The 9,327-nt window shown below is 45.4% G+C and overlaps 1 long non-coding RNA gene across 1 annotated transcript in view; it reads left to right on the top strand.

The window, feature by feature from the left end:
- LOC137379262 (uncharacterized) overlaps positions 1-7,381 on the top strand; it is a 72,023-nt gene extending 64,642 nt beyond the window's left edge. Inside the window, exon 3 of the long non-coding RNA XR_010976780.1 lies at positions 7,294-7,381. This is a non-coding gene — a long non-coding RNA (uncharacterized lncRNA). The remainder of the gene's footprint in view (positions 1-7,293) is intronic.
- Positions 7,382-9,327: the final 1,946 nt, after the last annotated feature.

The raw sequence follows: 9,327 nt of genomic DNA on the forward strand, positions 1-9,327 counted from the left end.
AATAGAAGATAGTGTTACGTGTCTTAATTTTAACAGTGAGGAAGCAGGGAGGAGGAGGAGTCTGTAGGACAGTTAAACTGGAGCCCAGGAAGAACGAAAGGTTTACTGACAGGAACAGCGATCAAAGTGACATTGATAAAACGGAGACCAGAACAGTGGAGAGAGAAAAAGGTTGGAGGGTTGAAGGAATTTAATTCCTAGCATTAGCAAGAATTTACAGCTCAGAAACAGGCCCTTCAGCCAAACAGGTTTGTTTATGCTCCAAATGAGCTTTCTCCCACTCTAATTCATCTCACCCTCTCAACGTATCTTTCTATTCTTTTCTCCCTCATGTATCTATTTAGCTTTCCCGTAAAAGCTAATTGCCTTCGGGATCAGAATATTGAGCCATGTGCTTGGGTGAAGTTTTCCACTGATTAAACTCAGTAATTTCAGGGTGAAAGGTGCTTTTTGCTTATTCAGTGAGAGATGTTGTTGTACATAGTCACTAACTGAGGCAAGGCACTGGAAATTGTTTCATTAGAAATGATAGGCTTTATCAAAGAAACAGATCTAACTGTAATTAGTAGGTCCACTAATAAACAACCTGCTTCTATTCAGACCACAAGGCTGTGGTTGTTCAGGCGAGTTAGGCCTGAGCTCAGGGTTGTTGTGTTGCAGTTGCTTTTGGCAAGGTCTGTGCAAGATAGCAAGGCTCAAGGTCATGATGACAGAGCATTGCAACAACCTGATCAGGCTCAAATGCTACAAGTGTCTGATCCGATGGAAACATTTGTGGTTTGAAGGGAAGATTGCATCATGTATTTGTGACACAAATGATGCCTCAGCTATTTATAAATCAAAGCTTGATGAGAAAGTAAGCTGTGTGCAGAACACAATGAGTCTGCAAAGGGATGCAGACAGGTTATGTGAGTTGCCAAGATGGTGGTAGATGGAGAGTAATGTGGGGAAATGTGAGGTTATTTATTTATTAAGGAGAGGTTGGATAAACTCGGATTGTTTTCACTGGAACAACGGAGGTGGAGGGGCGACATGATAGAGGTTTACAAAGTTATGAGCGGCATGGACAGAGTGGATAGTCAGAAGCTTTTTCCCAGGGTGGAAGAGTCAGTTACTAGGGGACAAAGGTTTAAGGTGCGAGGGGCAAAGTTTAGAGGGGATGTGCGAGGCAAGTTCTTTACACAGAGGGTGGTGAGTGCCTTGAATCTGCTGCCGGGGGAGGTGGTGGAAGCAGGTACAATAGTGACGTTTAAGAGGCATCTTGACAAATACATGAATAGGATGGGAAAAGAGGGATATGGTCCCCGGAAGTGCAGAAGGTTTTAGTTTAGGCAGGCATCAAGATCGGCGCAGGCTTGGAGGGCCGAATGGCCTGTTCCTGTGATGTACTGTTCTTTGTTCTTTGGTGGGAAGAAGAAAAAATATATTTTTTTAAACAGTGAGGAACTATTAAATGTTGGTGTTCAAAGGGATTTGGGTGTCCTTGTGCACAAAACACAGAAAGTTATTATTTAGGTACAGCAAGCAATTAGGAAGACAAATGGTATCTTGGCCTTTATTGTGAGCAGGTTGGAGGACAAAATAAGGAAGTCTTGCTGCAATTGTACAGAGCTTTGGTGAGACCACCCCTGGAATACAGTGCAAAGTTGTGGTGTCTATCTAAGGAAGGATATACTTGTCTTTGAGCGGGGTGCAACATAAGTTCACTAGATTGATTCCTGGGATGAGTGGGCTGTTGTATGATGACAGATTGAGTAGGATGTGCCAAGACTCTCTGGAATGTTGAAGAATGAGAGGTTATCTCATTGAAACATACAAGATTCTGAAGGGGATGATAGCGTAGATGCTGAGAAACTGTTTCTCTGATTGGAGAGTCTAGAACACAGGGGCATAGTCTCAGGATAAGGGTGAGGTCAGCCATTTAGGACTAAGAGGAGGAGGGATTTCTTCACTCAGAGAATTGTGAATCTTTGGAATTCTCTCCCCCAGAGGTTTGTGCATGCTCAGTCCTTGAGTATAGCGAAGGAGGAGATCAATAGATTTATTTATTTAGAGATACAGCACTGACCCTAATGGAATCAAGGGATTTGAGGAATAGGTAGGAAAGTGGAGTTTTTAAAAATTCATTCTTGGGATGTGGGCGTCGCTGGCCAGGCCAGTATTTATTTCCCATCCCTAATTGCCCTTGAGAAGGTGGCGGTGAGCTGCGTTCTTGAACTGCTGCAGTCCATGTGGGGTAGGTACATCCACAGTGCTAGCAGTTAGATACAGCTGAGTGGCTTGCTCGGCCATTTCAGAGGGCATGTAAGAATCAACCACATTGCTGTGGGTCTGGAGTCACATGTACAGCAGATTCCCTTCCCTAAAGGACATTCGTGAACCAGATGGGTTTTTACAACAATCAACAATGGTTTCATGGCCATCATTAGACTAGCTTTTTTTTTTCAATTCCAGATTTATTAATTGAATTCAAATTCCACCTTCTGCTGTGGTGGGATTTGAACCCATGTCCCCAGAGAAATACCCTGGGTCTCTGGGTTACTAGTCCAGTGACAATACTACTACGGCACTGCCTCCCCTGAGGTCATAGATCAGCTAAAATCTTATTAAATGTTAGAGCAGGCTTGAGAAGCTGTGTGGCTTAATCCTGCTCCTATTTCTTATGTTCTTATGATGGCCAAGGTGTCTGTGGTTAACTCTCTCTCTCCTTTTGACACTTTGATACAGTGTTCTGCAAGTATGTAACTGATTGACAGAATCAAAGAAGCAGTTTTAGAGTCATAGAATCATTCTGCCTGAGAAGAGGCCATTCATCCCATCAAGTCGATGCTGACTCTCTGTAGAGTAATCTAGTCAGTCCCATTCCCCTGCTCTAACCCCATAGCCCAGCAAGTTTATTTCCCTCAAATGACCGTCCAATTTCCTTATGAGGTCATTTATCGTTTCCACTTCCACTACACTTGACAGCAGCGAGTTCCAGATCATTACCCTCATCATCGGGTAGGCAGTGGCGTAGTGGTATTATCACTGGACTAGTAACCCAAAGACCCAGGGTATTTCTCTGAGGACATGGGTTCGAATCCCACCACAGCAGAAGGTGGAATTTGAATTTAATTAATAAATCTGGAATTAAAAACTCGTCTAATGATGGCCATGAAACCATTGTCGATTGTTGTAAAAACCCAACTTGTTCACTCATGTCCTTTAGGGAAGGAAATCTGCTGTCCTTACCTGGTCTGGCCTACAGCAATGTGGTTAACTCTTACATGCCCTCTGAAATGGCCTATCAGCCACTCAGTTGTACCTAACCGCTACGAAGTCAATAAAAAGGAATGAAACCGGACGGACCACCCGGCATCGACCGAGGCACCGGAAACGACAACGGCAAACCCAGCCCTGTCAACCCTGCAAAGTCCTCCTTACTAACATCTGGGGGCTTGTGCCAAAGTTGGGAGAGCTGTCCCACAGACTAGTCAAGCAACAGCCTGACACAGTAATACTCACGGAATCATACCTTACAGACAATGTCCCAGACTCTGCCATCACCATCCCCTGTCCCACCGGCAGGACAGACCCACCAGAGGTGGCAGCACAGTGGTATACAGTAGGGAAGGAGTTGCCCTGGGAGTCCTCAACATCAACTCTGGACCCCATGAAGTCTCATGGCATCAGGTCAAACATGGGCAAAGTAACTTCCTACTGATTACCACCTACCGCCCTCCCTCAGCTGATGACTCAGTACTCCTCCATGTTGAACAACATTTGGAGGAAGCACTGAGGGTGGCAAGGGCACAAAATGTACTCTGGGTGGGGGACTTCAATGTCCATCACCAAGACTGGCTCGGTAGCACCACTACTGACCGAGCTGGCAGAGTCCTAAAGGACATAGCTGCTAGACTGGGTCTACGGCAGTTGGTGGGGGAACCAACACGAGGGAAAAACATACCTGACCTCGTCCTCACCAATCTGCCTTCTGCAGATGCTTCTGTCCATGACTGTATTGATAGGAGTGACTACCGCACAGTCCTTGTGGAGACGAAGTTCCACTTTCACATTGAGGATACCGTCCATTGTGTTGTGTGGCACTACCACCATGCTAAATAGGATAGATTTCAAACAGATCTAGCAATGCAAAACTGGGCATCCATGAGGCGTTGTGGGCCATCAGCAGCAGCAGAATTGTACTCAACTACAATATGTAACCTCATGGCCCGGCATATCCCCGACTCTACCATTACCATCAAGCCAGCAGACCATCCCTGGTTCAATGAAGAGTGCAGGACAACATGCCAGGAGCAGCACCAGGCATACCTCAAAATGAGGTGTCAACCATGTGAAGTTACAACACAGGACTACTTGCATGCCAAACTGTGTAAGCAGCATGCGATAGACAGAGCTAAGCGATCCCATAACCAACGGATCAGATCTAAGCTCTGCAGTCCTTCCACATCCAGCCATGAATGGTGGTGGACAAATAAACAATTAACTGGAGGACGTGGCTGCACAAATATCCCCATCCTCAATGATGGGGGAGCCCAGCACATCAGTGCGAAAGATAAGGCTGAAGCATTTGCAACAATCTTCGGCCAGAAATGCCAAGTTGATGATCCATCTCGGCCTCCTCCTGAAGTCCCCAGCATCACAGATGCCAGACTTCAGCTAATTCGATTCACTCCGCGTGATACCAAGAAATGACTGAAGGCACTGGATACTGCAAAAACTATGAGCCCTGACAATATTCTGGAAATAGTACTGAAGACCTGTGCTCCAGAACTTGCCGCGCCCCTAGCCAAGCTGTTCCAGTACAGCTACAACACTGGCATCTACCCTGCAATATGGAAAATTGCCCAGGAATGTCCTGTACACAAAAAGCAGGACAAGTCCAACCCGGCCAATTACCGCCCCATTAGCCTACTCTCAATCATCAGTAAAGTGATGGAAGGTGTCATCAAAAGTGCCATCAAGCGGCACTTGCTTAGGAATAACCTGCTCAGTGACACTCAGTTTGGGTTCTGCCAGGGCCACTCAGCTCCTGACCTCATTACAGCCTTGTTTCAAACATGGACAAAAGAGCTGAACTCAGGAGGTGAGGTGAGAGTGACTGCCCTTGACATCAAGGCAGCATTTGACCGAGTATGGCATCAAGGAGTCCTCGCAAAACTGAGGTCAGTGGGAATCAGGGGAAAACACTCTGCTGGCTGGAGTCATACCTAGCGCAAAGGAAGATGGTTGTGGTTGTTGGAGGTCAATCATCTGAGCTCCAGGGCATCACTGCAGGAGTTCCTCAGGGTAGTGTTCTAAGCCCAACTATCTTCAGCTGCTTCATCAATGACCTCCCTTCGATCATAAGGTTAGAAGTGGGGATGTTCGCAGATGATTGCACAACGTTCAGCACCATTCGTGACTCCTCAGATATTGAAGCAGTCCGTGTAGAAATGCAGCAAGAACTGGACAATATCCACGCTTGGGCTGATAAGTGGCAAGTAACATTCGTGCCACACAAGTGCCAGGCAATGACTATCTCGAACAAGAGAGAATCTAACCATCTCCCCTTGACATTCAACAGCATTACCATTGCTGAATCCACCACTATCAACATCCTAGGGGCTGCCATTGACCAGAAACTGAACTGGAGTAGCCATATAAATACCGTGGCTGCAAGAGCAGGTCAGAGGCTAGGAATCCTGAGGCGAGTAACCCACCTCCTGACTCCCCAAAGCCTGTCCACCATCGACAAGGCACAAGTCAGGAGTGTGATGGAATACTCTCCACTTGCCTGGATGGGTGCAGCTCCAACAACACTCAAGAAGCTCGACACAATCCAGGACAAAGCAGCCCACTTGATTGGCACCCCATCTACAAACATTCACTCCCTCCACCACCGACGCACAGTGGCAGCAGTGTGTACCATCTACAAGATGCAGAAATGCACCAAGGCTCCTCAGACAGCACCTTCCAAACCCATGACCTCTACCAACTAGAAGGACAAGGGCAGCAAATGCATGGGAACACCACCACCTGCAAGTTCCCCTCCAGGTCACACACCATCCTGACTTGGAACTATATCGCCGTTCCTTCACTGTCGCTGGGTCAAAATCCTGGAACTCCCTTCCTAACAGCACTGTGAGTATACCTATCCCAAATGGACTGCAGTGGTTCAAGAAGGCAGCTCACCACCACCTTCTCAAAGGCATCCCTGCATCTCTTGACCAAAACCTGAATTTTATGTACCCTAGAACTTGTACCATCAAATAATAAGAACAACTTTTCTTTGGCTACCTAATCTAAACTGTCATATTCTTGTACAGATTTCCGTTCAATCTCCTTTGCTCCAAGGGGAACAGTCCCAACTTCTCCAACCTAAATATGTAACCTAAATCACTGATGCCTGAAACCATTCTGATAAATTTCCTCTGCACCTTCTTAGTAAAATCTTATGGATAAATAGAACATATTAAATGAAATAACACAGGGAAAAATTTCATAAAAAGATGCCCAGACACAGTTAGCACAACCGAAATATTACAGCAGCTGCGGTGATACTGGGCCATGTAAAATAGGAAGGATTGAGGTTCAATCCAATGCCTGTGCTGGGTTAGTGATATTGGTTTATATATAAAATAACTGACATTTTTTTTATTCTTTCATGGAATGTGGACATCACTGGCAAGGCCAGCATTTGTTCCCCATCCCTCATTGCCCTTGACAACTGAGTGGCTTGCTAGGCCATTTCAGACGGCAATTAAGAGTCAAACACATTGCTGTGGGTCTGGTGGTACATGCAGGCCAGACCAAGTAACGGTGGAAGATTTGTTCCATAAAGGGCATTAGTGAACGAGATGGGTTTTTACAACAATCAATGATAGTTTCATGGCACCATTATTGAGACTATTTTTCAATTCCAGATTTTTATTAATTGATTAAATTCAAATTCCACTAGCTGCCGCGGTGGAATTTGAACCCATGTCCCCAGGGCATTAGCCTGGGCCTCTGGATTACTAGTTCAGTGACATTACCACGATTCCAACCCTCCCCACACCTGGGAGAGAGATACAGGCTGTAATCTAATTGAGGGGATTTGCTAGTTTATATACAGAATAAGAGTGAGTTACAAGTAATGAACTGAGAAGATTGGGTGGTTGATTTGTGAATGCACCAGCATATGGCCCATGGCAAAGATCATGGTGAGTGAAAGAATATGCTGTTTAATAGCAGTCTTCCATGTAAGTTGTGAAAGGTGCTATATAAATGCATCTATTTCTGTCTTTATTCATTGTTCTATCACACATACAGAGTTGGAGGGGTTTGCGACTCCCATGACATTGGACGACAGCAACAGTCACCATCCTTGGGGCATTAGAGACCAAATAAAGAATTGCAGAAAGTGGAGGATTTGTGTTTCTTTATAAACATCGATTGTTACACATTCTCCCGCAATCTCACCTCAGCAATTTATTGTTCCTTGCTCTTTTTGGACAAAGTCCAGTTTATAACCCTCACTCCCTCTGATTCAGTAGGAGGCGGGTTCAAGCCCCATTCCAGAGATGTGAGCACGTAATCTAGACGAACAGTCCCAGTGCAGGACTGAGGGAGTGCTGCACTGTTGGAGGTGTTGTGTTTCAGATGAGATGTTAAACTGAGGCCCTGTCTGACCTCTAAGGCAGAGCATAAAGATTCCAGGTCACATTTTGAAAGGAGAACCAGGCACTTCTCCCAATGTCCTGGCCTCCATTTATCCCGGAACCAAAACGTAAGAGGACATTATCTGGTCATTTAACTCATTTCTCTTTGTGAGAGCTTGCTGTGTGCAATTTGGCTGCTGCATTTCCTCCATTACAGTTTTCCTTACACTTCCAAAGTACCTCATTGGCTGTAAAGTGCTTTACGCTGTTCTGCAAACATGATAAAGTTGCTTTATAAATACAAGTTCGTTGAAAATAAATGTCAAACTGTGATTTATAGCTTATTTTTTAATTGCAAAACCAGGGTAAGATCATGACCCACAGTCAAAGACATGACTAAGAGTGAAAAGAATGGTGAAAAACAGATGGCGGGGGACGTTGGGTGTGGGGATGAGGCAGGGGGTAGATGTAGGGAAGATGAGCTCAGCACGTAACTGTTAAGGGTCATCGAGCTTGATTGGATGCTTTGTAAATAAACTAGCTTGTTGTTAATTGGAGGATATGCTGGCCACAGGTTTCGGCAGCTCAGTGCACATTGGTTCAGCATTATGAGTGCAATTTTGGATCTACAATGGCGTCTGTGGCATATACACATATTTTTGGTGAGGGTCATGCTGAATGCCATCTTGGTTAGTGTGTTAACATGGGTGCAGTGTATTGCTGATTTGACACCAGAATTGCCATTTGGAACTCCATGCTCCAGCAAATGCCACACTTAAACATGCACAGCTGAGTGTGAGTTCAGCAGCAGGAAGGATCCTTCACCAGAGAAATTCAAAAGATCATAAACTATGAACAGGTTAGTTGCTGATTTATTTCCACTGGCTGTTGATGTTGTTGTAGAAATGTTTGGTGATTTCTGGAGTTCCTTAAATTTGTTAAAGTCCCAGGGAGTGGTGTGGCCCGTGGTACAGGACTTCTTCCTGACTTCAAGGATTCTGCACAAACCACTTGTTCCCGGACATGGGTGCAGCAGCAGGCATTCCCCTTGTCTTACAGCATGATGGGGAGAATGAGCAGAGGTGACACAGAGCAGGACAAGCTGCTGGAAAATGGAAGAGGAGGAGAAGGAGATGGTTTTTCAGTAGAGTCCATATCCACCCAGGGTGTTCAGAGAGCGATATTCCTATCAACCTCAACAGGAAAAGTGTGTCAGAAATCTGCACCTTTCTAAGTAAGTCCTCACTGAAATCAATTGTTAGTTCCAGCCACAATTACAACCTTTGAGCAGGTTGAGGACAGCATTGCCAGTGGCTATGAAGGTAATTGTGGTCATGAAATGTTATCTGTTGTCCTCTTTCCAGACTGGAGAAGCCGATGTTTGCAGCATTTCACAGTTTGCTGTCCACTGTTGCAGAAGGGAGGAAACTGAAGCTCTGTATTCCAAAAGAACTGAATACATTTCATTCCCTTTTGCCAAAGAGCAGCAGGAAGAGCGAGTCCACAGCTTTGTGAGAGCTGCTGTCTTCTCCTGCTGCAGTGTGCCAGTGACTGTGTACATGCCACTTTATAGGCACCGTGTGTAAATTCTAATATGTGCTGCAACTCCCTCAAAGTCCAGCTGGCATGTGACCATACTCAGTGAATCATGCAGTATCCTGGCAGCAGTCATGATGCCTTCATTCTGCAGCACTTTGCTGTGCCA

This window comes from Heterodontus francisci, chromosome 17 (assembly GCF_036365525.1).
Source record: "Heterodontus francisci isolate sHetFra1 chromosome 17, sHetFra1.hap1, whole genome shotgun sequence".
NCBI classification, from domain to species: domain Eukaryota; kingdom Metazoa; phylum Chordata; class Chondrichthyes; order Heterodontiformes; family Heterodontidae; genus Heterodontus; species Heterodontus francisci.